This window comes from Sturnira hondurensis, unplaced genomic scaffold (assembly GCF_014824575.4).
Source record: "Sturnira hondurensis isolate 20B ecotype Veracruz unplaced genomic scaffold, ASM1482457v3 Scaffold0022215, whole genome shotgun sequence".
Taxonomy (NCBI): domain Eukaryota; kingdom Metazoa; phylum Chordata; class Mammalia; order Chiroptera; family Phyllostomidae; genus Sturnira; species Sturnira hondurensis.
In genome coordinates, this window is record NW_028094846.1 from 9410748 (window position 1) to 9438692 (window position 27945).

At 51.9% G+C, this 27945-nt stretch overlaps 1 protein-coding gene across 1 annotated transcript in view; it reads left to right on the forward strand.

Annotated features, from left to right (window-relative positions):
* The first annotated feature begins 1593 nt into the window (after positions 1-1593).
* The window catches only part of LOC118979168 (protein FAM163A), a 47616-nt gene continuing 21264 nt past the window's right edge, over positions 1594-27945 (forward strand). Inside the window, exon 1 of the mRNA XM_037035154.1 lies at positions 1594-1857. The gene's annotated coding sequence lies outside the window, so the exon portion shown is untranslated. The remainder of the gene's footprint in view (positions 1858-27945) is intronic.

A 27945-nucleotide genomic window follows, 5' to 3' on the forward strand; every position in this document is an offset into this window, starting at 1 on the left:
CAAACGGTGCCTTAGGATTAATACAGGTTGCTCCAAATGCTACATTTCAGACTTCCTCTCCTTTACAAGTTGGGCCTGGGCTGAGGGAACCGCGGTTTGGTTTGATTTTGTATTGTTTTGTATTTATTGGCACATTGTTCACCATTGACTTGCAACCTCCCTACTTTCCGGGGTACGAGGAGGAAGACGTCTGGTTTGAGCACCACGCTCTCTGTCTGACCATTGCCCCGGGACACCCCGTTTCTCCCCCCCCCCCGCCCCCCTCAGTCCAGCCGGGATTGGAGGGGGGGCCTGGGCGGCAGGGAAAAGTCCCCATGGAGATGCTTTGGAAGTGCCGATGGGCGACTGCTTCCTTCCACCTCGTTCGGTGCTGTTCTCCGAGCAGACGGAGGTCAGAAATTGTCGTTAGGGGTATAGAACAGACGCAACCGGCAGACTTTTAAAACATTGTGAAACGTTGATTTTAGACAAGAGATCCGGAGTGCCGTTACCTAGCGGTGGGGGCAGGGGAGGGCTTGGATTCTCCTTTCCTGCCAGCTCTCGCACCCCAGCTCTGATGACATCCCAGCGTCTGCCTCGCCACGAGGACGGAGTGCCCCTCAACGGCGGGGACAGCAGGTGGCATTGGGCCTCCAGGGACCCGTATGGGCCAGAAACAGGAGAATATGTGAGCCTTTCCAGGCAAAGTCCGGAGGGGACAGAGACATACCCTGGTCCTTCAGACTCGTGCTCGCGGGGCTTCCCGTGCTGGACCCGGCCCCTGTCCCAGGCGNCCAGCTCTGATGACATCCCAGCGTCTGCCTCGCCACGAGGACGGGGTGCCCCTCAACGGCGGGGACAGCAGGTGGCATTGGGCCTCCAGGGACCCGTGCGGGCCAGAAACAGGAGAATATGTGAGCCTTCCCAGGCAAAGTCCGGAGGGGACAGAGACATACCCTGGTCCTTCAGACTCGTGCTCGCGGGGCTTCCCGTGCTGGACCCGGCCCCTGTCCCAGGCGTTCGCAGGGCGCCTGACTCCCGAGTTTCTCGGGCAAAACGGCAGTGGAGCTGGAGGCAGGCTCTTCGGGAGGCACCAGCCCGCGCCGCTGTTGTATCTCTTCCCGTCGCCCTCGTGCGAACAGCCTCCCTCTGGGCAGTTCTCCCAAGACCCGGGCCAGCGCCAATCAGGTCGCTCAGCGCTTGCCCCCAGCACCGGCCACCTGGAGGGGCGATGAGGTTCTCGGGCTCCGCGCGCGGCCGGGACTCCAGGACTCGAAGCGCCACCCCAGCCCCGGGAAGGACGCGAGCGCAGACCCCACGGGAACCGCCGCTGGCGCAAAGCCGCTCAACCTCGGTAACGGGCTGGGGTGCTCCCAGGCCCCCGGGCTCTGCAAAGGGAGGAAAAGAAGGGAGGGGCAGGCCAAGGGTCCCGTGGGGCACCGGGCTCCATGCGTGCGTGGATGTGCCTGGCCAGAGCGTACTTTCGAGGGCGGCTCTGCACCCGGTAAGCTCCTGGCGTGCAGCCTCCCACTGCGCATCTCGCTCTGGACCTTAGCGCCGGCGGGCTGGGGCGCCTCCGCGGTCGGCTCTGCCACTTCGCACCAGCAAGCCGCTCGCTCTGAGGGGCGCGGCCCTGCTGGGGGAGGTGGGCCACTCTGGCTTGGTGGCCAGGCTGCAGGTTTCGACCCCGCCTCCCAGCAGGACTCTCTGTGTCCCTGCCCGGGAGTGCATGGTAATCCCTCGCCTCCACCCCACCACACGGATCTGCCCCGCGGCGACTTCTTCCCACCGGGCCCCAAGTGGATGTGGCTGCGGCGCCTCGGTGCCCACGACCACCCGAGGACAATGCACTGGCCGGAGCAGGATCTCCGGGCGCGCGTGAGTGAGGGGCGCGGGGACCCTCGTCAGTCTGGGTGGCCAGGTTGGTCCGAACGTGTGGTTACCTCTGGACCAGGTGGGCCGTCCCAACTCGGTTTGCTCTCGATTTTCCAAAAGTTGTGCACAATAAGGAGGGAGAAGGGACATTGGCGGGGTGGGGTCCATATCTCTGCCTATGCTCTGGACCCCCACGGTCCAGAGCAGAGACAGCGGGCGCGTCCTCCTGAAGCCCCATAGCTGGCGGCGCGCAACCCCATCCGGTGGGGCCGATTTGCCAGTGGGCCTCACTGCGCCGACCACAGCAAAAGCCGAGACTCAGTGGCCTTGGAGGAGGATTTGACCCAAGTAGAGAGCCCAGGGAGCGAGCAGAAGGCACTGGGATCAGCCCCGTGTTCTGCTTCTCGCATCCCCTTCACCCCGAGTCTGGCCCTGATGGGGCAAACTGAGTGGGGGTCTCCCGCAGGCCTGCCGCAGGGGTGGCTTCCTGCATCCCCCAAAGCAGTGAGAGAGGCAGGGGTGGCGATGTCTTCCCCAGCAGCGCCCTTGGGCAGCATGCACCACTGATGTTTTATTGCCACATTTGGGCATTCCTTTTCCTTGGGTGGATTTGCGGGGACCTAGAAGTTTGCTTTTCTAGCAACTTCAGGGTATTGGGGCAGGTTTGCAGTTCGGAGTCTGAGCCCGATGGCCGGCAGTCAGCTGAGATGCTTTCTCCCGTCCCCAGCCCTGGCTCGAGCTCAGGGCCTGGCTGGAGGGCAGGGTCTGGGAGGAGGAGGGCCTCATCCGCAGGGCTTAGAGCTCCCGACAGAGGCAGCCAGCTGTAACGGGCAGGGGCTGACTTCTATGCAGTCGGATCTCTATGTCTTGCTATCTCCTCCAATGCCAAACCCAGACTCACGGTTTCTGCAGCATGAGGCACAGTGATGGGGGCCTTGAGACCCCACAGGGTCCCTCTGCCCGAGATTCGCTGGGACTCGGTCTTCCCGTGAGACAGGCACTTCCTTTGGGTGCTGGCCAAGTTCTGAAAACATTCAGATGCCGCCCCGTTCCTGCAAGGGGAAGACAGAGCAAATGAATATTCTCTGAAAACGGTTATACTTTCTCAGCTCTCCCTCCGGGGTTCCAGCTCCCATCCCTGAGAGGACCTAACCCAGCATATAGAGGTGGGGGGTCATGTTGGTACCCAGGCAGGAACTAAAATGTGCTCCCGGAGGTTCAGTCTGGACATGGGCTGGGTCAGCAGCATGGCTTCTGCTCTCACGTAAGGCTATGGCTATGACTTGTACATCCTGGGGGAGGAAATGAGACAGGACTGCATGTGAGTGGGAAAAGCCTCTGAAGTCCTTTGGGGGGGGGTGTGGGGGCACATGCATGCATCGAACTTGAGTTTTGGGCATTGCTGGTATTCTAACCAGACCCAGAAATCTGCGTTTTGGGATCTCATGGGAAAATTGTGCCTGGGAAAGGCTCCAGTGCTGGTGCGAATGAAGGCGCGTCCCTCGGGTTATGCCCAAGGATCCCTGTCTTGTCTCCAGCTTGCCCATCCTTAATTGGGCATGAGCTCTGCTTAGTGCAGAGAGCGCCTCTGCCCGAGTCAAACCTCACCTGCAAACGGGAGAGCCTGGCACAGGATCACCCCGCACCCCAGGCACAGGGGGGGGTCTCTGGGGGAGCTCCTGCTAGCTCAGGAAGGGTGCTGGGGCAGATCAAAGGATGAACTGGGCATCCTCTGGGCACCTTCTTACAAGAGAATGATTTGGCCTTGGCTTGGTCCCCCCACCCACCCCAGGTCTTGCCCGTTGTGAAAAGTGCCCCGAGGTTTAGGATCTGGCCTGATGGTTGTTTACACTAAGGACAGGTGCTGCCATGTATTAAGTGCTTTCTTTGTGCCAGACACAAGGCTTTGTGAAGTCAGTATCACCATCCCCGTATGTCACATGGAGAGGCTGAGTTTGGGAGAGGTTAAATAACTTGCTAAGATCACTAGGCTGAGCTTGAAATGCAGACCTCTCTGGTTCCAGAGTTCCAGCTCCTTCCACAGAGCTGCTCTCCTCCCATGAAGAACAGACACACATGCAGTAGCTGAAAATCCAGAGCCGCTGTGAATGAGGACTGTGATTTGTAGGCACCAGGCATGTCTGTGACCCCACTAGACTTCGGGGATCATGCTGGCCTAGGAAATGCACGCTCTTCATTCCCCCTCGGGCTCAGGGGTTTCACCCACACCCAGAGCTCAGTTCCCGCACATGGAAAATACTACTTCCTTAACACTCATTTACCAAACTTCCCTATACCGCTGGTGTGAGAATAAATTGTTACAGCTTCTTTGGAGGGCATCCTAGAGACATCTCTCAAAATTCGAAATGCCCGCGGCATTGACACCCTGTTCCGTTTTGGGGACTTTAACTTGCTGTTATGCTTGCCTGGGGTCACAAAGACACACGTAGTGTCTAGCATTGTTTGAGCTGTGGAAGGACAATGCACATGCCCAGCACCTGGGGGCTAGTCAAGTAGCTGGTGGTGCTTCCAGATAGTCACATACTGTCCTATTCCCCCATAAAAAAGAAGCAGGAGAAACTTACTCTGAAACTGGCGTGGAACAGTTTCCGAGGTACATGGCTAAGTGGAAAACATGCGTGGAGCGTTGATAGTGTGCTGCTGTTTGTGGAGGAGGAAGGAGAGTTCCAAGCTGTTTGCTTGTCAGTGTGAGTAACTACATACACAAAACCGCATTGTATCTGTTGCCTCCAAGGAGAGTGGACCTGCAAACCCTTCGTATCTTTCCAATTTCAAACCATGTGACGACATTAACTAGTTTAAAAAATCCTCTCCTTGCTCTGTGCCTGATGCTTCTCTTGCGCTCCTCTCCAGCTGGACGGTGTGCAGCCACCCCCACCCCAGATTGCTTCAGAGGTTCCCACTGGAATAAAAGCCAAAGGGCTGTGCCACCACACAGGGCCCATAGCATCCAAAACCCCTTTCCATATGCAGGCTGTGCTCGGAAGGCCGGGGTGGAGGAGGTGTCCTTAGACCTCTCTGAGCTGCGTAGGCAAGATCTGACCCTCCAGCTTTGAAAGCAAGATGGAGAAATAGAGAAACCACCCCTGTTTCTATTGCCCTATTGTTCCCTGTGCAGGCTAAGCCTCAGGGACTGGAGGGCATTAGTAAGGGCACGGGAGGAGCACTGTGGTTGGGCGCCTGACAGGGCAGAAGGCATGCCGGAAGGTTTATCTCTGGTGTTGTGTTGGGGAGAGAGACACACTGGAAAGAAAAGGTTTGGGAGTTATTCTGGGGTCAAGGGCCCTCTTGCCCCCGAGGAGGGGTTATTTATGGGGATTGTCATTGATCAGTGTGTCCCTGAATGGCCCCTTGGGTGCTTTTCATGAGCACAGATGCCCGGCTCAGCTGTCCGACCCTCCCCCCTCCTCAAGGATTCCCTTCTGTTGGTCATTCATCCTGGAGGCCAAGGGGACGGAGGCAGGTGTCGGGCACAGCCGTCCCGCCTTCAGGTAGGACGGGCTGTCTCGGAGCAGAAGCAGTGGAGGAAAGGCTTGCTTCCCGCCACGTGACATGGGGCTCTCCCTCACTGTTAGGTGGTTAGCTTTTGGGGGGAGGGTTGTTGCACTTATTCTGCTAAGCACTCTGCCTACGTTATGTCATTTAATCTCTAGATCGGGTAGGTGGGGGAGCCCAGGCTCGTGGCCATCGAGCAACAAGGCCTTTCTGCTCTCCCTTCAGTGACTCTTCTGTCCCCTGCACAGTAACCTGCAGCAAGGCACAGTGGCATCACACAGACTCGGCTGGGGTATAATAGCACGTGGCCGAGCATTCCGTGCTTTTGCAGATGATCTGGGGCCTTGGCATTCCCGGTAGGTTTGTACAAGGCACCGTCCAGGGACAGAGCAGTCAGCCTCTTCGGTTTGGATTTCCATCTCTCTCCATCCCTGTCTCTGTGTTGAGGGCTGGGCTGAGCGGACTGTGCATGGGGTGATCCCCGGGGAGAGAGGGAGGGAAGGAGCGGTTGCCTTTGCGCTGATGCGGCCCCGCGTCTGCACCCCAGGAGCAGGGTGAGCAGGGTGGTCCGTGAGCCCCAGATCTATGCCGGGAGTCTCTCTGCTGTTGGGGAAAAACAGCCTGAGAGCGGAGCTCATTGCAAACAAACCTTTCTCCTCCCACGCAGCTCACCCGCTGGGGTTCACCTCTGACTCCCATTCCGCTTCAAAAAGAAACAACTTGGATTTTTCCCCAAATAAATTCTGGAGCACACAAGGCAGCCGCTTGTTCTGTGCACTGCTGTTGCCCACAGCGGCGAGAGCAAGACGCTAGACCAGGCTCTCAGCTCCAGCTGCCAGAACAAGCCGGGGGCGGGGAGGCCAGATGCCCCCACGATTTTTTGTTGGAGTCAACTTATGACACAGAAAGTGTTTACATACCATACTGGTAGGGAGTGATCAGTGTAACCACTTCTATTTGGAAAATAATCTGTTGTTCAAAGCACTGGGTGGGCAGAAAGACACACATAGCAAGGCCGAGTTGCCCAGAGGCAGGGTGGGGGAGGACCGTTCACATGGCCTGCAGGGCTCTGCAGAGAACAGGACACGCTGGGAGGAGGTACGAGCAACTGGCCCAGGTAGATTAGTAAGGTCCTATTGGAGGAGGTGAGTCTCTTAATTGGGCCTTGAAGGTTAAGCAGGATTTTGATAGACAAACTCAATAAAAGTGGCTAAGAGAACAGCTTGGGCAAAGGTACAGGGTTACAATAGAATAGAGAGTATTATAATGGAGTAGTATAAAAGTAAATTAATATCAGTAATGTCATTACTTACCCAACTTCTGCCACAGACTTAATACATGGTATTTTCAGGTACCGCATTTCACTGTGTATAATGTGCTCCTGTGTATGATGTGCACCCATGTTCCTGGCCCAAACTTTCAGGGAAAAAAATCTTTTGTTTTAATTTTTTAACTCAGTTTTTTAAATCTATTTATATTTAGAAACAAAACCGATGATCATATTCCAGGGTATTATTTTGCATATAGATATCATTGTTGCTTTCTAGAGTTACACTTTTAATGCATAAGCATAAATAAAGGAATTAAAAACATTTGGGTAGACACAGAATTAGTACTACTCATGTATAATGCCCATCCTTATTTTTCCCTAAAAATGTGGGCAAAAAGTACACATTATACACAGCAAAATATGGTGCTTACAGAATGAAACTGTTTATATCCCCATAAAATAGTCCATCACTATGATTGTTTTGGGGGGTAAAATGAACAGGGCTTCATCATAGATGATATATTAAAAGCAAAGCCCACAAGTGTAAGACCTATAACTATAAGTTTATGGCGGATTCATTTTGCTTGAAAAAAACCACAACAGATGGTATTTGCCAGATGTAAAATCAGCACTTCTGTGTATGAAACCACGTGTCACCGCGAGTTTCCCAGTGGGGCGGCAGCAGAGCCCTGGGGACGAGGACTCAGTTCGCCTCACCACTTTATTCACGTTTGTTCGCCCATTCGTTCATCCCTGCACTCAACACCCGTGACCCGTGCGTCTGGGCCAAGTGCTCGGCTGAGCGGGGAGAGACCACAGGGAAAACCACGCTCCCTGCGCCGCCCAGCACCTCAGGCAGACCTCGGAGAGAGGGCGGCTGGGTTCCAGACCACCGCAAAAAGTGAATGTTGCCATAAAGCGAGTTGTGTACAAAAGTTTTGTTTACACTATAATATAGTCTATTAAGTGTGCAACACCACTTTTCTAAAAAGTTTACATACTTTAAGTAAAAACTATTGCTAAAAAATGCTAGCCATCATCTGAGCCTTCAGTGAGTTGAGTGAGGCACGTTCCCAAAGACCTGGAGGAAAAGACAGCAGCTGGCAGGAGGCGGTGGACAGGGGCAGCCTCTCCAGGGTTCAGTTTTGCCTCCCAGTCTGTCACAGGGAGTCTGTCTGGCTTGTGAATGAGGGAGTGGAGGAACTTCCCTCTTCTGCGCGTAACAATGGCGAGCACTGATTGAGCGCTTACCGTGTGCCGCACACTGTTTGTGGACCACGGCCCCCAGTTCGAGTTCTCAGGGTCCCTGTACGGGGGAGAGCTGTTGGTTCCATCCCAGAGGCAGACAGCGGGGCACACAGAGGTGCAGTCACTAGCCCACGGTCACACCATCAGGACATGGAAGAGCCTGTGTTATCCATCCAGTTGCCAGAGCTGGCGGGCTGAGATGCTCCCAGGCTGGGCCCTAACGGCCTTCTTGGGTGACATGTGGCCCTGTGACACAGGCAACGCATGGTGGATGGCTTCGCCATAGCAACACCAACCTAGCCTAGCACAGATCACCATTACAGATATAATAATAACAAAAAAGTATGAAATACCATGAGAATGACCAAAATGTGATATAGAGACATGGAGTGAGCAAATGCTGCTGGGAAGTTGGTGCCGATAGACTCACTCAACACAAAGTTGTCACAAACCTCCCGTTTGTATAAGTCGCGGTATCTGTGGTATGCCTGCACCTGGAAGAGCTCATGAAAGGTGACAAATGCCACAGTGAAAACAGGGACAAAGGGCTGTGGTAAAACGTAGTATGTGTTCAATAAATGCTGGTTGCTAAAATAAAGAATCAACATGATAAACAGCACCAGACACCCCCAAGAGAATAAACCAGAGAACAAAAAATAATAATTTCTCTGGGTTTGGCCAGTAAGTATTAACTACTTTTTAAAAATATTTTATTTATTTATCTTTAGAGGGGAAGGGAAGGAGAGAGGGAGAGAAATATCAATGTATGGTTGCCTCTCGTGCATCCCCTGCTGGGAACTGGCCTGCAACCCAGGCATGTGCCCTGACTGGGAATGGAACCTCAGTCCTCTGGTTCGCAGGCCCACGCTCAATCCACTGAGCTACACCAGCCAGGGCATATCAACTACTTTTGTTCATGTCCTGAAATCCGTGGAAATTGTGGCATTCTCTGGAAAACACTGTGAAATATTTACATATTGAAATGGCTGAATATATGATCATTTAGAAGTCAGAGAGCACCTTATGCTAGATTCCAAACCAGGCACCAAGTTTTAAGGAAGAAAACTGTGTGGAACAAAAGCTTTCAAGTGAGAACATTGTGTCCGCTCATTCTTCTATGAACTGGGGAAAGTCTGCCAAGGTTCTATTTTGGTTCAGGAAACCCTCCGCCTGGCTGGGAGAGCACCAGGGCTCCCCAGGAGGATGGGGCCGGTGGCCTGAAGGTGGTGATGATTCGGGCAAGGATGACTTCAGAGCAGTAATCAGGCCAGAAGCAGTTAGAGTTGGGCTGAAACGAGAGGCTCGCGTTTTCAAGATGTCAACACATATTTATTGCATGTCACGGGGACACAAGGTTGAGGTGGGGTGGAAACAAAACAGTCAAAGGCCCTGTTCTCATGGGGCTTGAAGTCATTCAGCAGAAACGAATTTATCACCAAGTAAATGCAAAGTGACGCTGTGGGGGAAGCTATGAAACAGAGGCACACGGCACGGGAAGGGTGCTTAAGGAGAGGCCGGAGGCTGTTCAGGGAGGACTCCAGAAGGCGTCCAGAAGACCTGCCGGCCAAGCGGAAACCTGAGGAGGCGAGGGGAGCTGGGAACTGGGAGAGGAGCGTCCGGGCAAAGGCCATGGCTAGAGAGAACGTGGCATGTTGAGGTACCCGAAGGCCAGTGGGCTGGGGTACAGAGAGAGAGAGGAGGAATTATCAGATGAGCAGGAAAGGCAGGCAGGAGTTGGAGCCTGCAGTCTGATCAGCCACAGTGAAGATGTGGATGCTGATGGTAAAGCCACGGGGAGTCACGGACGTACTATGCTGGAGGGTGAGGGTCAGATTTTTCCATTTCAGGAGAATCACCCTGACTGTATAGTGTGGACATTGTATTTGAGGTGGTCAAGACTACACCCAGGGAGACCTAGTAGGAGACTTTTGAAGTAGTCCAGGTGACAGATGATGGTGATTTAGATGGGGACATTTGTACTGGAGGTGGAAAGAAGTATATTTGAAAGGTTTAGAGTATAAAATGGACAGGAAGTAATGGTTTGGATGTGAGAATTGAGTGTGAAGCTTAAAAAGTTTTTTCAATTTATTGATTTGAGAGAGAGGGAGAAACATCAACTTTGTTGTTCCACTTATTGATGCATTCATTGATTAATTCTTGTATGTGCCCTGACCAAGGATCAAACCTGCAAGTGTGGCGTATTGGGATGATGCTCTAACCAACTGAGCTACCCAGCCAGGGCGTTGGGTGGGGAGTTTTGAGGATGAGTCTAGGCTCCCAGCTTTGTAGCAGTGAGTGGTGGTACCATTCCCTGAGACAGGAAGCAGTGAGAGAAGAACAGGCTTTGGGGTAAGCATCGCAAGTTTAACGTCAGCCACACTGTGCCTGAGGAGCCTTTGAACCATCTGAGTCGGAAGCTGAGCCGGCCAGGTGGACGGGTAAGCAGGAATTTGGAGGAGAGGACTGGCAGAGACAGGCTTCCAGTAAGTCACCAACACCAGGCGTAATGGAACCCATGGGATGGAGGACGCTGCCCAGGGAAGAGAGGGGAGGCAGGCTTAGAAGAGAAGGCCTGGATGAACTTGCAGTAGAGGAGGATAGGCCGGAAAAGAACACAGAGAAGGACAGTCCTGAGAGAGAGAGAAAAACACACAGGAGGTGGAAATAGCATGAAGACCAAGGGCGGAGTATTTCCTAAAAAGAAGAGAAAACATGGCTTCTACTGAGAAGTCAGTTAAAGTGAGGACCGATAGAAGCCCCTGGGCTTCGGAAACATGGAGGACGGGGGTGACTCAGGCAAGCGCCTCAGTGATGCAACGGGCCCAGCAGACTGAAGGTTGGGGAGAGAGGAGGGTAGGAAGTGGGTCTTGCACGTGTGAGCAAGCCTTGCCAGAGGTTTGGCTGTGATGGTTATAGTTAAGGTGGCTTCATTATGCTATTTTTCTTTTTAATTCTCATCTGAGGACATTTTTTTCATTGCTTTTAGGGAGAGAGATAGAGAGAGAAATATTGATGTGAGAGAGAGAGAGAGACATCGATTGGTTGCCTTCTCGTACACACCTCGACTGGGGATTGAACCTGCAATCAGGGTATGTGCCCTGACTGGGAATCGAACCCATGACCTTTTAGGCTACAGGATAATGCTCCCACCAACTGAGCCACAATGCCCAGGGCTGGTTTCATTATGTTTTAATGGAAGACGATTCAGCACATGTAAATACCAGTGGAAAAGATGCAGTTGAATGGAAAAGTTATAGGTTAAAGGAAGGATAATTCATAATGTAAGATTCCTAAGAAGGTATGTGAACAACATCTTCTGTGCCGGTGGAGGGGCTAGGTTTGAGACAGGAAGGGACTACCCTTTAGACCAGCTGGAGAGGAGGAGGAGAGAACAAGGACAGGTGTCAGTGTGTTTGCATGGGGCAGTGGGAAGATGAGGGTGTTGCCTTCGAAGGAAGAGTGGATGGCTGGGAGACAGGATAGCGGAAGAAGTTGGTTTAATAGGGGTGATGAGCTCAGTGAAGGGAACGAGTGAAGAAAGTGGAGAAAGGTGATGATATTGGACCACTTATTGGCTCTGTGACACTGAGCCCATTTTCTTACCTGCAAAATGGGAGTAGCGACCATGTTGCTTACTCCACAGAGTTGTGCCTGGCCCATAGCGAGTGATCGGCAAACGCAGGCTGCGGTTTTCATTTCTGTCCTCGCCACCAGCGCAGCGCTGAATGCAGAGTAGGTTTCAATGTGAGACAGTCGTCAGAACTCCCAGACTGTTAGTACCTAAGACGAGGATGGACATCTCCCCATCTACACTGGTCTCGTATCCCACCGCTGCAGCGCCGATCTCTTTCTTCTCTAAGCACTTGGAAGCTTTTCCACTGCTTAATGCTGAGGGATTTGTACGTGGTGCTTAGCCAGGGCAGATTCTATTAAGGAATTTAATCATACGGGCAGGGCACTGGGCCAGGGTGAAGAGAGAAGAGGTTCAATTAATTCAAGAGCCCAATCTCTTCTGACCTCATTCATATACAGAGGACATTCATTCCTTTGTTCCTTGCAAATGCCTGTTGAAGCCAACTTTGGCCCAAGCCTGCACCCAGGCTGAGATACAGAGATGAAGAGGAATGGTTCCCGCCTTCAGATATTAATCTGATCATATACAAATTGTAATGATTGCGTCATTACAATTGCGTCATTACATCTCCTGGGAACACAGGAGAAAGAGGCCCTAGGGTGCACAGACTGGGCAAGGAAGGCATCCCAAAGTGGGTAGTGTTTGAGCTGGGCTGTGAAGATGAACTTCTCTGCAGACAAGGGAACTTCCTAGGCATTCTAGGCAGAAGGAGGCCAGAAAGCTCAAGAGACAGCAGGGGGAACTGAAACTACACAGGATCCAGTAATGTCAGAACAGGAAGTGTCCCGTTACGAACACGAGATGAGAGACTAGACAGCAGAGTGACTGGCGAAAGACCTTGACTTGACCCTGTAGGAGGCGTGGAGCCACCACAGATTCTTGAGGAGAGCAGAGTGACTGGTCAGGAGACGGTGGTGCTAGCACAGGTGAGGGCTGACCAGAGACCATCTCTAGTGATGTGGGTCCAAGGTTTGGCTGTGGGAGGGCATGAGCGAAGTGAAACTAAAGCCACTGGCGGGCACTGAGGAGGGCATGGACATTGGGGGCTACGGTGATAGAGAAGTCACCGTGGTGCGTGTCAAAACTTCCTAGGGTGATGGCAGAACCTTAGATGCAGGGGAGGCGATTGCTAGAGTCCTCGGTGAGGGAGAGTCAGCGACAGGGCAAGGGATAGAATGAAGAATAATCGAGTAGCAGGGACTTCAAAGGAATAAGGATTTTTGCAAAATAATGAAAATAAAACACCCCCCCCCCCCAATTCTGGAAAGCTGAACAGATTCATGAAAGATGTGAACAGTTGCTTCCTATTTCCAAGGTCACGCAGCCACCACAAAGCAGGAGGGACAGGTTTCCCAGATTCCAGCCCATCAAGCACTGCTTGAGAACACCGTATGACGGATGGGTGCCAACAGAGTCAAGATCTCAGACAGCAGCTGAGTCCTCGTGGTGACTCCACAATCCCTGATTTTGTCCTGGGCACAGTCCCTTCCCCAGGCCCCTTAGAGAACTACTTCCACCCTCTTGGCCGAGGTCTTAATGTTACTGAGCACATCCTCTGGCTATGGCGAAGGAGCCAGACAAACGCCATCTCTCATCTCAGAGCCCCTAATTCAGCACCGCTCCTCTCTCAGCAGGTGGGTTTCTTTGTGGACCCGCTTTGTGGGGCATCTACTCCACACTCGGTGCTGTGCTGGGCACCCTGGAGGATTCAGAAAAATACTAGGCATGTCCCTGCCCTCAAAGATCTCATAGTCTAATTAGAAGAGCTAGAATAGAATACTTGGAATAGTAAGAGTCAATAAGCATCTTCCATGGTTTAAGGTAGGTGGTTGGGTACAGTCGGGGAAGGAGGTAAGTGCAGTGCCATATCTAGACAGGAGTTAAGGGGAGTGGAAAAGAGAGAGTAAAGAATCGAAGGTGACCTTCGGGGTTTTGGATGGGGGGAGGAGGCCTGAGAAGGGGCGGTGCCATTGGGAGGGACAGGGAGTGGGTGGAGGAGAGAGTTGGGGCGGAGGCGCAGAGCTCAGATTGGGAAATGAACATTGGGAGGGTCTGCGGGCTTATTTCGGTGGAGGTGGATGTGGAGGCTCGTCTGCTATGTTGAGATAAAGGGAAGTGCTGGGAGTATGTTAAAACATGTTTTAACAAAGGGAAAACAAGTGTTAACTAGGAACCCAATGAAGACAGTGCTGGTACAAGGGTGGAGAGGGCCATGCTCCAGAAATTTAAGACTGGATGAGATTGGAGATTGATTGGATACGAGGGGACACACAGAGGGAGACGACTGGGATGACTCTCGGGTCGCTGGGCATGGGGACTGCGCAGGCGTCGGTGCTGTTAAGGAGGAGGAGGGCTACAGGAGGAAAAGCACTCTGGGGGAAGAGCAGGTAAAATGACGCATTCTGTTTGGGACCATTCTAATTGTAGATTCCCGTGGGATAGCTTAGTGTACAGTGTCTGGGGCCACTTGGGACTATAATTCTGAAACCCAAGGGGAGTTCGGCCCAGATTTATAGCTTCGGGAATCATCCATATACAGGGGAATGCCCGAGGCAGGCATGCTGGGCAAGGATGGAATCCTGGGAAGGACTCGAGTCTGTTAGGGGAGTGGTCTGGAAGAGACAAAGGGAGGAGTCAGGGCGGCCTGAGTTAGACCAGGGGAAGCAGCGCTGTGAATGGTTGAAGAGGAAAAAAAGTTAAGGATCAAGAGCTTCATGTAGGAGTGAATAGTCAACAGCAGAAGGTATCACTCAGGCAATATGGGGTCATTGAGGACCTTTTTGTCTCGGTTACAGAGTAATGGGTGAGAGTTGGAAATGAGATTTCAGTGAGCTAAGAATGAATGAGTTGTGAAAAAATAGAGAAGCAAGTATACACAAACGTCCGAGAGGCTTTGCTGCGAAGGGGCCGAGATATGCCGCTGTGGCCAGGTGACTGTTCCGAGGGTGTGAGGACAGCAAGTGTGGGCTTTCAGTCCTAGCAGCTTCGCTGGGAGAGAGGAGAGCGGTGGTTGGGGTAGTAGCTACAGGGGCATGCGAGGAGAGATGATGTGAGGAGAGATGGTAGGATTTTTCTTTTAAGATTTTATTTATTTATCTTTACGAAGAGGAGAGAGAGGAAGAAAGAGATGGAGAGAAACATTGATGTGTGATAGAAACATTGACTGTTTCTTGCACGCCCCCAGCTGGGGACCTGGCCCACAACCCAGGCATGTGCCCTGACCGGGAATTGAACCAGCGACCTTTCAGTTCATAGGCTGATGCTCAGTCCACTGAGCCACACCAGCCAGGCTGATAGGTTGGTTTTAAGAGTGGAAGAAACTTGATTGTGTCCATGGGCTGAGGGGGTAGAGCCGCAAGTGGGAGGTACAGGCCGAGAATATCCAATGGAGCCTGGACTGGAAGCAGGGTGAGCAGGCGGGATCTAGGCCACAGGTGGGAGGCTGGACCAGAAGGAGGACTCTTTCTTTAGCCTTTAGGCCTGGAGGGAAGAGGGTGAAGTTTGGGGTCATCCTGGACAAGATTCTGGGTTAGGCTAGGGGTGGGGACAGGAAGATCAAGTCATTCACCACTGACCCCAGCGGTTGCCCCAGCCTCTCCCTTAGGGCACCAGGATTCCCCACCGTCCGGCAACCCAAGGTGTAGTGCCTGGTACAGTAGGGCCTCCTCTCTCTAGCTCCAGGGCTATGGTGGTCTTAGTTCCCATTGTCGTGACACGCCCTGCCAGTTCTTAAACAGTTGTAAGAGCACCCCTGCGTCTGTCTACCTATTTTTTCATTCAATGACATATAAGGCTCACTGGGGGCCAGATACTGGGCCGGGTGCTGGACACACGAGTCCCCTGCCCCAGTGGAGCCTCTAGGCTAGTGTCCCTCAGTCCAGTCCCCACGGACAGCTCAGGCCCGGTCATTCTCTGTCGTGAGGGACTGTGCTGTATTTTCTAGAATGTTTCGCAGCATCCCTGGCCTCTACTCATGAGATGCTAGCATCACCACCCCCACCCCAATTGTGACAACCAAAACTATGTCCCATCATTGCCAAATGTTCCCTTGGTGGACAAAATCACCCCTCCCCAGGGAGAGGATGAAAAGTATTACCAAATAAATGGTCGCAAAAGTAAAAATAAAATCCCCAGGTATAAAGATGCTCTGAGTAAAAACAAGCAGGTGCCATGACAAAGCATGAAAGGAGCCTTACTTTGGGTTTGATCATGAAGCAGGGCCTCATGGGTAAAAAAACACTTAAACAAAGGCCCAAGGTACGAGAAGGAGCCAGTCACGGGGCTGAACTTCCTGGCCAGAGAAAGTTCCCAGGGTAAGAAAGGTGGGGGAGGGGTCTGCAGTTGGAAGAACAGAAAGAAGGGCCATTGGCTGGGGCCAAAGGGAAAAGTGATGTAAGCTGAGACGGGAGAGGTCGGCATTCTAACAGTAATCCAAACACTTGTGCCGTATTTTCAGTAGGAATGAGATATGCATGGACTGTTTGAAGAAGATCGTCCTCTGCTGAGTGGCAGTCGGTTGGGAAATGATTATGGTGGTTCAGGCAAGAGACGGAGGGTGGCCTGCAGCGTGGCAGGGAAGGTCGAGGAATGTGGATGGGCCGGGGACTTGCCTCCGTGTTCCTGATGCCTGGCGTGTTTTGGTCATACCCGAGGGTTGGCAGTACTGATTCAGGGACCACTTTCACTTTATTCAGTAGCATTTATTGAGTTCCCAGTGCATGCCTGGTGTGTAAGACACTGCTCCTTGCAGCTCCAAGTCTGGGAGGGAGGGAGACAACCAACAGCATCGTGTGGAGGTGTGCGATTCTCCAAGTGCGAGATGTTGTGGAAGCCTGTGGAAAGGGTGCTAACCAGCCTGGGGGAAGGAAGAGAGTCTGTGAAAAGTGGAGGAGGTGGCACCTAGACTGAGTTATTACAAATTCAGTTACCAGTGACACGCAACAGAAGGGGCATGCCAGGCTGGCCCAACCCTGTATAGACCCCGTGAGGGCCAACAGCACGGCAGGGCAGAAGCCTGTGACCCTGGGGCCAGATCATGACAGCAGATGCAACCTTTGGGTCTCAAGGGACAAATGATGGTGTGGCGGAAATAGGAGTAGATGAGAGGTGTGGGGTCTCCAAACTCCTAGTCTAGTCTCTTCCGGTACATCCCTCCTCTGGCTACCACAGATTCTCTCTGAAGTCTGGGACTGCCCAGGACCTCTGAGTGTCCCCACCGTGGCTCCCGAGGGCCCTCACCCCACCCCACTCCTGGTGCACCAAGCATTTATGTTCATAAGCCCTGCGCCCACTCCCCTGCGCTGGGCTCTCACCGCGCTGCTCCCTAAGCCCTGAAAGGAAATCCCCAAAAGAGAAATCGCAGGACTCTTCTCACAGTCAAAATAACTACCATCCACTGAAGTGATGAAAAATAGGGACTTTCTTTAGTCAACTAGCAGCTACTTTCAATGGTGTAGAAACACATTTTATGTGAAAAGGTATTCGTGATCTGCTGTTAAATGATAAAGCAGCGTGTACACAGTATAACCCCTGAAGTACTTGTATGTGTCTCAGAGTAAAACGGAATGTTAACGGTGCTTATCGGCAAGTGGGCAGCATTACAGGGAATTTTCATTTTATCCTCTGACTTCTGTACTTTCACAATTTTCTAATGCACTATTATTACTTTTATGACAAGAAACATGCAGCAAACAAAGCCGCTTGAGGCATCTATCTGGTTCCCCCCGCCTCAGTAACTGACCTCGGGCTCCTTGTAGACACCATAGCGTTTTCTCCAGGACTGCAAGCGAGACTAATTCATTAAGTGCTTTCAGCCCCAAAGATGACAGGAGCCAGGAAAGCATCAAGTCTGGTTACTACGACAGCCGGTAGCCTTGATGTCTGTGTGTTTATTTATTAGCGGGACTTGGTGTACCATCCTCCCCCAAGCTCTGGGACCTTCCCAGCGGACTTGTATAGAGATCACATTCTCAACCTGGTACAGCCCATCGGTCAGAATCAAGTCAGGGCCCGCTCACCAGAGGATTAAAACAACCCTGACCGAGGCCGCAGAATGAGCTTGAAGGACTGGGGTTGGCGAGGTGTCAGGTGAACAGAGGGCTCAGGAGCAAACTGGGTTCTAGGGTCACGTTCTTTAAGCTAACAATTACTGTATGCCCTTTTCCTGCTGAGCATTGAGTATTGTTCTTCACACGTTTTCTCTCCATTTAAATTTCACAACAGTTCTGTGAGGGATTATTCCCATTTTAGAGCTGTGGAAACTGAGGCTCAGAGAGTGTGAATAACTAGTCAGTAGCAGCGCTTAGCTTTTAACTTGGCTGTTTCTTCACTGAACACCCCCTTCCCCACCCTACTCCTGCCTCCCTATTTAATGGACGCTTCTTTAAGTCGGGGGATTTTACTGGAGAATATCCTATTGATTTGGGCTTGGAAGTTGCACAGCATGGAGAAGGTGCCATTTGCTATTGTTAAGTGGATGGTGGATGGAGGGAGGGATGGGAATGAGTGGATGAATGAATGAACAAAATGATGACTTTGAAAAGACCACATAATCGTATAAAGGCAGAGAGATAATCGCATTAGTGACTGATCTCATAGATAATTGCTACAGATGGATGTGACCAGGACTCAATAGCTCTGTCTGTTCCCCATCCAAGGTTAACAAGTATGTGCCTTTAGTGGAAGTCAACACCAGGTGAGTCAGGTTTTTTTTAAAGATTTTATTTATTTTTAGAGAGAGGGGAAAGAAGGGAGAAAGAGAGGGAGAGAAACATCCATGAGCGATTGGTTGTCTCTCATATGCCCCCAACTGCAGACCTGGCCTGCAACCCAGGCATGTGCCCCGACTGGGAATTGACCAGTGACCTCTCGGTTCACAGGCCAGTGCTCTATCCAATAAGCCACACCAGCCAGGGCTAAAGAGGCATGTTTTGAGTGCCAGGGAGAACTGGGATCATGCTAGGTACGTGGCTCCGTCAGTCGTTGCAGCTCAGAGGGAGAAGTGGTATCAGTCCTTCCCATGCACAGGGCTGGGTAGGTGTTCTCTCCATTTGCAAACTGGTTACCAAGTGTCCTAGAGCTTTGCCTGCAGCGCTTCATCCTCCGGGTCTAGGGACACAGCACAGGATGGAGGCCCAAACAGTCTGCTTCCTGGGCCACTTGTGAGGGAAGCGCTTTTTTTTTTTTTTCAAGTTTGTGTCAAACCGGCAGCCATTTCTTGGCTCAGTTGAAAAGACGCTTTTCTCCATGTGTTTGCTGTCCGCTTTAGGAATGCTCAAGGTTGGTTATGGGGTCAGCACGTACAAAGGGAGGGACGCTTTGGTGCTCATTTCTTATCTCCTTACCTTCCTGGCTGTGCTAGAGCTCACATCATCCTTTTCCCAGCTCTGCGTTAGCCAGCCAGCAACAGAAATGAAGGCCGCTGTGTCCAGGCTGCTATGTCCAGGCTGCTGTGTCCAGGCCGCTGTGGGAGCCTGGAAGAGAAATATCTGGGGCAGCATGCTGGCGCTTGTCTCTCAGGAGCTCACAGCCACCTCGGAGAGAGAGAATGGGCGTCAGTGTTAGATTACAGGGCAGTGCCATGGCCGTGACCGTGAAAAACCCAGGAGCAAAGGGGCTGCAGGACACTGGCCTGGCCAGTTTCCTCTTCTGAAAAATGAAGGCCATTGAGTTGGACTCTGCTTTTTCCTATTCGTCTTCTACCTTAAGAACGTGTGATTCTTCCATCACTAGTCTAATGAAGTTCATCAGGGAAGGCTGGAAGGAGCTGACTCCTTCTGAGAAAGGGCACTGGACCCTCGGGAGAACTGCATCTCTGCCTGAGGGCAGATTCGTGGGCCCTGGCAGTAGGCTGTAGCAAGTCCCATTTTACAGATATGGAAACCGAGGGCCAGGCGTCTCTCCCTGAGTGGCAGGGAAATCCTAATGCAGCCTTTGCTGTCTGAGAAGAGGCGGTTTCCCAGAGGCCTCAGCCAGTTATGTGGAGGAGTCAGGCTCCCTCTCCTTGACCTTCCCCTAGACTTTGCCCTTGGTGCTTCCTTTGCCAGCCCATCCAGTATGGTTTGGGGCACTTCTTTTAAAAATTATTTCTAAGAGATCACACGCATACACACTGAGTGAGCTCTTTGTATTTTATTTGGGAAATCATAAATGGCTCTCAGGCTAAATGAAACCTGAATCAGTCAGAGAACTTCCCAAGGGCCTCAAAAAAAACAAGAGTCCCAGAGCTGGTGGGACACTGAGCTGATAGAGATGCATGTGGGTGCAGGGAACCCTGACAAAGGAAACACTGGTCAATGTTTTTATCTGCCTCTGTGTGTTAGGACTTCGATGCTGTTGTGTGCACCATCGGCAGGCTCCTGATTATTCTCCTAACATCAGGGCAGAAGGGGGAGAAGAGAGTGAGGCGTATAAAAGTCTTCGCATTTGAGGTGTAGAGAAATGCAGCCATGCATGGAGAACGAGCGTTAGCTCAAGTCCCATGGACAGGCTTTGGGCTCCTCAACTAGAAGCAGTTGTCCACACTCTGATTCAGTCCTCCAACAGCTCAAATTCTATGGTCACAAAGACTCCCTATTACATTTCATTCCCTTCCTTTCTGTTTTTCTTCTGTGCAAAGCAAGGTGTCAGGTATTGGTAGGGCAACACAGTTTCCCAAGATTCCCCCCAGCTCCAGCACTGAAAGTCACATCCAGGGAGCCCTCCAGTTCCAGGCAACCCAGGATGGTTGGTCACCCTGATGGCATGCCATAGCTTCCAGAGAAACCCCTGTTGAGGGAGAGTGTTCCCTTCTGAGATGGTCTCACATGGTAATTGAGAGCAAGGGCTCTGGGTACCTGGCCAGGGTGCATGCAGATAACACTTTTCATCCTGGCACTGGTCCGTATCCATGCCAGACCCCGGGGCAAGTCAGTTGAGCTTCTGGGCCTCAGTTGCCTCATCTGTACAATGGGGATAATGTTAATCTCTGCCTCAGGAGATGTCAATGTGAAATCATATGAATCAACACATGTAAAGCACTTTTATTTAGAATAGTGCCTGTCTCATAATGAGAACTCAGTAAATATTAGGTACAATTGTTAGTCTGTCAGCATATGCCTGTTACAAAGATCATAGACTTTCGGAACGGATGGGACATCTTCATAGATGACATCTCAGTGCCCCCAGATTTAAAGCACTTCACACATCACAGTGACACTCCCTTCCATGTCCAGCTCCTGCCTTCTTTTGCTTCCCCCAATGGTGGCAACTGTTGCAGCTGGTGGAGGTTTGCTGGAATGGCCTCAGAGGGGACGCCGCTTCACCTGGTGGCAGGACAGGTCAGGTGTGATGTCTAAGCACCTCTCACACTTGACTGTGCTCACAAGTCACCTGGAGATGTTGTTCAATGTGGGACCTGATTCAGCAGGTCTGGGTGGGGCCCAGGATTCTGCATTTCTGACAAGCTCCTTGGTGACGTCCATGCTGCCGCTCCAGGGACTATACACACTCTGAGAGCAAGGCCACACCGGGGATCAGCCTGTGTGAGTCTGAGCAGAACCCACGTCCAGCTGAAATTCCTCAGATTAGAGAGCATCCGCACTGGAGGCAGGTTGGGGAGCTGCTCAGGGAGCTGGAGGAGAATGGCCAGCCCCGGGTGCTAGGCAGTGCTGGGATCTTGCCGATGAGCATCGCAGCTTGTTTCTGCTTCCAGAGCTGGACCAGGACCAGTGCTTCGGTCATCCCCTTCTCGCCTGCTTGTGTCCATGGATTTGCGCTCTTGAATGGTAGGCAGAGGAGCACAGTGCTTCACCGGGGCCCAGGGGTCACACAGGGTGAGTGCCAGGCCCAGCGGGTGACTGCAGAAAGGTTCAGAACTGCTGGCCAGAAGAGGCAAAAGCCCCAACGCTGGGCCTCCAGGCTCCCCACCAGAAATGGGAGAGATCTACCACTTCCTCGGCCGCTCAGAACGCGGCTGTCTCTGCTTTGGGTGGATGGACCCAACTCTCCAAACTAACAACCTGAGTCCCAAAATAAGCATAAACAGTGGAGCCCTCACACTCAAGGCATCTTTACTCCTCTGTAGAAGCCTTGAACTGTGGAGTCCTCTTGCCATCCCTCTCCCCGGCAGCGGAGTGATACTACCCCCGTACACCGCAAGTGTGCCTGTACAAGTGCCAGAAAATGCGGGAGATAGCAGAGATGGAGCTGGACCACCAATTCTGCCGGCTGCTGGACCACCAATTCTGCCGGTTTTCTTCTGCCAGGCTTGTACTAAATTGAAAAAAGGCTTTACAGTAACGAGTGCTGAGAGCCCTCTGTAGACCCCAGTGCAGCTTCTCCAGTCTACTCCCCTCCACGTCCGCGCTCTGCAGCCGAACACTTTCAACCCCTACACGTCTGCCCGGTGTACTGCACATTTGTAGCTGTCACTTCGGATTGACCCCGCATGACTGCTCCCTGCCAGCTGGGCCTTCTCCTTTCTTCCCGGAACGTTCCCCAAGGACAGCCCGGCAGTGATAAAGCCTTCCACTTTCTTTTGTTCCTCTTACTCGGTCAGCCCCAGCCCCAGCCCCCAACCGCTTCCTTGCAGAGCCTGCCCAGACCCCTGGCGCCCCCTTCCCTGCAGCGGCCGCAGGGGACGCAGCCTCATGGTTCCCAATTGATTCGGCAGCAGCTGAGGTTTCCAAATACAGCTGCCGTCCCAGCCCGTGCCCCTGAAGGAGAGGAATGGTGTTCTGATGCATCTCCCAACAAGAATCAGAGTAACGGCACCCCAGAACTGTGCCATGTCCCTGCAATTCCTACAGCCAGAACGGACCTCGGAGGCTGTCGTCTGTTTGGTTGTGATGAAAAACAATGTAACATTACCGTTAGCATACAGTTCAGTCCTTTTGAGTGTACTCATGTTGTCATGCCACAGCTCCCTAGAACTCCTCATCTTGTGGCAGTGAAGTTCTTACCCACTCACTGTGATTTCCCCTCCCTCCCCCCAGCCCTTGGCAACCAACTTTCTACTTTAAGTTTCTGTGATTGCGACTACTTCAGATCCTTCATCTGGGTGTTGTCCTTTAGCAACTGGCCTGTCCTGCTTAGCGTATGTAATGTCCTCGAGGTTCCGTCACGTCATGGTACATGACAAGATTCCTTTTTCAAGGCTGCATAATATTCCACCGTGTGTGGATACCACCTTTGCTTTATTTGTGCATCGCTTGATGGACATTTGGGTTGCTTCCGCTGTTTTTTAACCCCTGACTTTGCAGCTAGTCACCCACATTAACAAAGTGACTGGCCCCAGACCACAGAGTCAAGCAGACCCCTGCTTGCTCAGGATTTTTATTGTCGTCTCCTGGGCTCCAGCAGGTGCATTCGGGGGCTCTGGTCTGACCTGAGAGTCCTGGGTGGGCCTGCCTAGATTTATGCAGGCGGAGAGGCAAGGACTGGCATCCAGGCAGGTCCTGAGGACCATCTGCCTGTGAGAACATCCCACTCTGGATTGGGTGTGGTCAGATGTCCTGTGTGGATGCACACTGGATTTCTTATATTAGGGAATTATTAACTTTTTTGAGGTGTGCCAGTGGTATTATATGTTTTAAAAAGAACTGCTTTTAGAAACACATACCAAAATGTTCATAAATTACATGTATGATGTCTAGAATGTGCTTCCAAGTAATCAGTAGGAAGCGTGGAGGAAACATGGCTGGGGACTCATTATCGCATCCTCTCTACTTTCTGTGGTTTATATTTTCCATAATAAAGAAGTTTTAACTGAAAAACACTTTCAGGCTTACATCTGGATAGGGCCACACTTTGTTTTGTTAGGATTAGGGTCAGTTGGATAGAACAACTTTTAACAAGTGCCGTAAACAAGATAGAAATCTTCTTCACCAGGATGATGTTATTCCCACGAAAGCACAAACCTCTGCAGAGCTCGGCCCCAAGGTGTGTCCTGCGTTTACGAAGCATTTATGAAGCATTTACGTCCTCACCTATATGGTCTTCGATGGAGCCAATGAAATAGATCATTTTCTACCCCCCAGAAGCTTCCATTCCAACAACGCACCAAAGTCCTTAGCAGTGTTGCCACACTAACAGAGAATGAGAGTGGGTCTTTGTCCAGTTGGAAGGGGCGGTGAGCACAAAGGACCTTTTGGATCTGTAGTAGCTGCAGGGCCCACACGAGAGGCGGAAGGACTGAAGCGTACTTAAATGGCTTCTGAAGACTCTGGCCAGGCACCTCCCTCCGTGTTCTGTGCTCTTTCCTCAAGGCATTGCCCAGCAGCAGCTGCTGTTTCTCAGCCCAGGGCTGCTTTGCTGAACTTGACTGTGCCCCCTCGGGGAGGAAGTGGCCTGCCTGTCAGGAGTTCTGCTCCAGGAATCCTCCCAGAGGCTCTTCCCTGCGGCAGCACAGTGTTCTGAGGGGCCCCAAGGACCCCAGGGACGGGGCTGGGTGGGCTGTGAGAGAAGGGGGTAGTGAGGGCCTGGAGCGGAGCGGAGCCCGTGGGCGAAGGCCCATTGGTGGCAGAAAGATTCTGAAGAGAGAGGAGGGCAGGGAGAGGAAGAGCAAGGGGTTCAGGCACAGACCTGGGAGAGTGAGCAGTGGCCCAGAGTCAGGTAGAACCAGTGCAAAAGGTCCTGGAAAGAGAACATGGGAGCCCCCGGGCAGGGGGCCACCAGCCAGGCCTTCTGGGCTACTGGTCAGGGCTGTCAACTCTGAGTCCATGAACTCCCCGGGGGTCCTGGGATAGGCCCTGGGGGTTCCACGAATCCCCCGAACCATGGGCAGATTTGGTGAGGATGGGTTCATTTTTCAGGGAGAGTGTTCGTGGTTTACATCTCACCAGGGTCCATAAACCCCTAAAAGCTGAGAATGATGCCCAATGATACAGAGAGGGGACTGGGGAAGGAGTGGGGAGGGAGTTATAGGCAAAGGGCCAGAGCAGAAAAGCCTGTGGGAACAAACTTAACTGTGGCTCATGGGCTGAGCTGGTACCAGTAGCACTGAATGTCCCAGTTCCCGGTGGGGTTCGATGTCCTGACCTGCCCTCAGTCAGGGTGGAGGTCAAGGTGGAGGTCATGGCCAGGGTAGCCAGGACAGCTCGTTTCCACTCCCAGGTGCTGAAGGATCCCTGCTCCATGCTGGCTCCTACTGATGTAATCCTTTACCTCAGTTCAGTGAATCCTGCATGCTCAGAGCCCCCAGGCCTGTCTGCTCTACTGGGAAATACTCCCATAAGCCCCTGCACACTTGTCATTGTGGCGGGGGTCCACACTTCCCTCTTCAGGGACCCCTGCCTAGCTTGTCCACAGTTGCAGCTCCAGTAGTAGGCTCGCTCAGTGCTGGGCACATGATGGACACTCGATACTCAATAAATATCAACCAGATGGATGGATGGATCGATGAGTGGATGGAGGGATGGATGGATAGATGGATAAATTGACGGATGAATGGATGGAGGGATAGATGGATGGATGGGTGGGTGGACAGATCGAGGAATGGATGGATAGATGGATGAATTGATGGAGGGATGGATGGAGGGAGGGAGGGGGGGAGGGAGGGAGGGATGAAACTATGAAAGAGCATGTTGTCTTATGGGTGAGCACATGACACCCAGGGCATATTTTGAGGCCGCTCAGAAAACCAGCTGAGGCTGACCTTTGATCTAGCAGGAAAGAACAGAAGAGAGAGGAGTCTGACTTTGTATCTCCATTGAGATTGAGCCTAATTCCACCCACAAGATACATTCTGTGGGGTCCTGGGCAGGAAAGATTTATTCTCGTTAATTCTCTGCTATAAATTCAAAAGCAGGTGAGGCCCAGTGAATAGATGGGGATGAAGGGCAGTAGGGACATAGTTACACAGTCAGGTGAGTTAAATAGGTAAATCATGGACTTTCTTTATAGGGCCCACACCCATCTGGGGTCTAGTTGGCCAGTCGGCATTCCCAGAGTAGTTACTGTGGGCCCGGTGCTGAAGAGAGAAGAGCAGTGTATGAGTCCCAGGCAGGAACCACATGCGACGGAGGCCACCTGCCCCTTTCCCGCCTGACATTCCCTCGTGGCCACAGACCCCGCGCTGTGCCCTGTAAGGAGGAATGCGTGTGTCGGCGCAGACGGAGCTCATTCGTTTTCATGAGGGTGCCAGCTCTCCCCTCCGTGTGGCTGACTGTCACATCGTGACATGGCCTGTCATCGGCAGCATTGGTGATTTGCCCTCCAAGCTTTTCTGTTTGATGTATTGAACTGAAATAACATAAAATAACCATTTAAAGTGCTCAATTCGGCAGCATTTGGTACATTCGCAGTGTGGCACCGTCACTGCCCACCTCCCTCTAGTTCCGCATCCCCATCGCTCCCAACGAAACCCCACGCCTGCTCTGTGGTTTCTCCCCAGTCTGCGTTCTGTCCCTGGGAAGTGACCTAATTCAGGGAGTTCACATAAACGGAATCACATAATATGAGAACTTTTGTGTCTGGCCTCTTTCACTTAACATCATGGTGTTGAAGTTCCTCCACGACGCAGCATGTTTCAAAATGTCATTCCTGTTTGTGGTTGAAGAATGTTCCATTGGATGTAGATGCCGCAATTTTTCATCCATTCATCCACGGATGAACGTTTGGTGTGTGAGCGAATGGGGCTTCTGGGAACACATTGCACGCGTACTTGTTTAAGGACCTCGTTTTCAGTCCTTCTGCCTGTGTTCTTAGTAATGGAAACCTTCTCCGTTTTTGCCCCCAGATGTAAACATGAACTTAAATTCGGCTGGCAAATGCTTGTCAAAAGGTCAGTCAAGAGAAATATTACTCATGACAGGTTGTTAGACTTCAGTATTTTGATGCAAAACCCGTGTGTCACACAGCTGACCCCGAACTCGAATATGTGAGATGGAAAAGCAGAGATGCTCCGGGCGAGATGCATGAGGAGGCTCCATGCCTGGGAAGCCAGCCCCCCCAGACCACCACCCCACTCCGCCACCCGCCCAAGGCTCCTCCGCCCGAGAGCTGTGGGTCTGGATGCTCTGACCCTCTGGCACATGCCCTGTTGGAGAGTTGTACTCGGGTGTTAGCTCCTCGGGCTGCCCAGGAGACACAATCAGAAGCTGCCTTTTTATGTTGGTGGCAACGCAGTAGCTAACAACCTTTCTGTATAGATCTCAGCCTCTCTTTGAAGAGGACCCTCAGAAGAATCCTTGCAAGGCGTGGGGAAAAGCAAGCCCGAGCTCCTCCTAAACAGGGATTCGTTCTAACTGACCATACTTCCCTTTTTGCTGTGGTTGCTGCGGAGCCCAGAGTTGGGTTTGGAGCCCACCTGCCGCCATTCCGCATACCAACGTCACGGCCGGGCCCTCATCGCCATGCTGCCCTCCTTGCCATCTTTATCTGTTTAATTTGTATCCTACTGAATGTTAAAAATTTTGGAAGCACCTAAAATCCTTTGTGGGTTGAGGTGACATCTAAAGAACCATTTTCTTACCCTGGCAGCCATGACTATACATGTCTGCCCACCATGAACTCTGAGTACAGAACCCCAGCTGGCCCAGGGAAGGTCATGGGTGGCCAGAGCCGCTGCCTCACACCCCACTGGCCGTGGCTACAAGAAGGAGGTGCCCCCCCCAGGACAGATCAGGTGAAGCAGGGAGGGCCCAAGGCCTTACATATCCATTACCAATTTCAGTTTAACCAACCCCGAGCACCTACCTGGGAACAGCACTTTATAAAAGTAAAAGGCAGCGTAAGGATGGTCTCAGGCCCCCTGGAATCCTAGAGAGCAAGACAGCGTGTGCCTGAAGGGCTGTGGTTGGTACCTAGACCTGTGGTTAGAGGAGTGGATGGTCACATACCCCAGGAAGACATTTCCCATACCATGAAATCCGAAAAAAAAAATGAGGCCTTGATCCATGTTTTCTATCCAACTAGAAGGACAGTAGCATTCCAAAGAGGGTTGTACAATTAACATACAGTCATGTATGTGTGTGTGTATTGGGGGGGGGGTGTGGTAGTAGGTACCAAGGATGTTGCAGCAGAGTCTGGTACCACCCACCCCGCCTGGTAACACTGTCCCTTCAAACACAGCAGGGACTAACAGACCTGCCAGCCAGACACACAGACAGAGGCTTGATGCCCGTGTGTCTCAGGCTCCAGGCTAGAATTACAGAGCTTAGGAAAGAGATTCGTGGGCTGAAACATCTTATCAGAGATAAGACCGAGCCAGGGAGGCAAGGAATGTTAGGCTTTCATCTTTATCTCTGAGAATAAAACCTAAATATTTCCATAGAGACTCCTGTGTTGAAAAATGATACAAAGTATTAACAGTGACTGTCCTGGGGTATGAACTGGGTGGTTTTTAGTTTCCTTGACTTTTAAAAAATCTTTATTAATGCTTATGTTATTTAAAAAAGAAGTCAATAAAAGGGATATCAAAATAAGCATTTAAAATATTTTATAC